General features: G+C 64.8%; 1 protein-coding gene across 1 annotated transcript in view; it reads left to right on the top strand.

The window, feature by feature from the left end:
* CACNA1B (calcium voltage-gated channel subunit alpha1 B) overlaps positions 1-1,998 on the top strand; it is a 197,347-nt gene that overhangs the window by 1,808 nt on the left and 193,541 nt on the right. The window lies entirely within an intron of this gene.

Below are 1,998 nucleotides of genomic sequence, written 5' to 3'. Positions count from 1 at the left end.
GGGGGGGGGGCGGCTCACTGCCCACCCTTCCCTGCAGGGCTGTGATAGTCTTCGGCCCCCAGGGTGCAGCCCTTGGTCTCGGGACCATCAGCCTCTCCTTCAGAGCTGTCTTCCCTGGCTCTGCTTGGAATCCCTTCCCTGTGGGCCCACCGCTTCCCATGGGAAGCACTCCTTCCCAGCCTTTCTTCCCAAACGTCCCGAATATTGCTTCCACCCACTCTTGCCCGGAGCTCCCCAGACCCCTGTGGTTTCCTCTGGTGGAGGACAGAACCCACAGGAGCCAGGATGCCAGGTCAGGGTGTCTGGAGGTGCTGGGGAAGGGGGAAAGGTGCTGCTTGAGGAGGTGAGCCCCATTTCAAGGGTGAGGTTATGTCCCCTAGCCCCAGCCACCCCTGCTGCCCTGGCCCCTTTGCCTGGGCTCGGGGTGGGCTCCCAGGGGCCTGAGAGACTGGGCTTCAGAGCAGAGAGAAGGAAGAGTAGCTGCGGGCCTGGCTGGAGAGCCGCCGGAGGCCCTGAGGTCCCGAGGAGGAGACACTTCTGGGGGCGCAGAGGCTGATCTCTCTTCTCCACACCCTGGCAAGTGACCGGTTCTGTCCAAGCTCCTTCCCTAACTTCAGTGGGGAAAAGCGTTGATGAAACAGGGCCTGTGCAGTGCTCTGCGTAGGCCTTGAACTCCAGGCAAGGCGTGGTCACATCCCTAAGGAAGGCCAGCAGGGGTGGGGCCAGAGGGAAACAGGCCAGGGGAGGGGTGGGTGCGGGGGGCAGGGAGGCCAGTGTGCAAGCAGCCAGGCTCCGGCAGCAGGCCTGAGTAGGCCAGCCGTGTGTCCAGCCACGTCTGAGCTCCTGCCTCACGGGTGAGGGAGGGTTTGCTTTGTGGTGATGGGGTTCGGTACACTTGTAGGAGTTGGGGGCTGAGCTGTTGGGAGAGTAGGCAGAATGTGCCCCCCTGGAGGCCGCTGAGATGGATGGGAGGCCGGACACAGCGGGCCTGGAGAGCAGGCACCCTGTGGCCCCAGGGCTCAGGTCTGGAGGCTGCTGCCAGAGGCTGGGCGGGGGCCGTGTGGCACAGGGGCAGCCTGGCCTGGGGTGGGGCCTCCACTTCCCACACACCCACCAACTTCCTGAGTGCCCTCTTCAGCTGGAGCCCTGGGCTTGCAGTCTCAGCCCTGCCCTGAGCCAGCCCTCAGCCAAGTGTGATCAAGGATGGGGCTGGGGAGAGCTGTGAGGGAAGGTCTGGGGAGGGGCCCCGTCTCCTGGCACTGGCTTGCTCTTCTGTGTATCCAGAGGCTTCTGTGAACATCTGTTTGCTGGGGCCCAGCTGTTAACCCAGGGCAGGTGGTCAGCAGCCTCTTCTCTCGGGGAGAGGGGACCCTCCAACTAAACCAGACCAGAAGCCTCCGGGGAATGATCCTTCGTGAGTCAGCATCAGGGGGGTAGGACAGGAGAACTGGGCCACGATGGACGCCAGGCTGAGGGTTCCCCAGGTCAGATGGGAGAGCCCTGGGGGGCCAGGCTTCTCTGGGGAGGAAGGCTCAGGCCGCTGGTCCTGAGTGGGAGCTGGCAACACCCACAGGGAACCAGTCTGCCTCTCCCCTCCCCTGCAGCCCCGGGAGGCTGGTCCCTGGCCCCGGAGGCTCGACCCCTCCCTGGCGGAGCAGTCTTCGGAGGACAAGTCCTCCTGTGGCTCCCATAGTCCTGGGGGCAGGACCTTCCCGCTGCCCCTTTGTCCACTCCTGTGTCCGTGGTCTGCACTCAGGCTGTTTCCCATGCTGACCCTCCCCCTGTGTCCCCGTGGTCAAGCTTGCGGGGTCACCTGCCCAGAGGCTCTGTCTGCCACCCTTCCCAAGTGTGTGATGCCCCTGGTCGCTCTCCACGCCGCCTGTGTGTCTTCTCCCTGAGTCCACGCAGCTCGTCCCCACTGTGCTCGCCACCAGGGCCCGGCCTTGTCGGCCCTGCCCTCTCCCGTCCCCATTCTTTTCTCACATTGTTCCCTCCTCC

This window comes from Lipotes vexillifer, unplaced genomic scaffold, assembly GCF_000442215.2.
Source record: "Lipotes vexillifer unplaced genomic scaffold, Lipotes_vexillifer_v1.1 scaffold636, whole genome shotgun sequence".
Taxonomy (NCBI): Eukaryota; Metazoa; Chordata; class Mammalia; order Artiodactyla; family Lipotidae; genus Lipotes; species Lipotes vexillifer.
The sequence above is the reverse complement of the archived record's forward strand: the minus strand, read 5'-3'. Positions and strand labels throughout refer to the sequence as shown.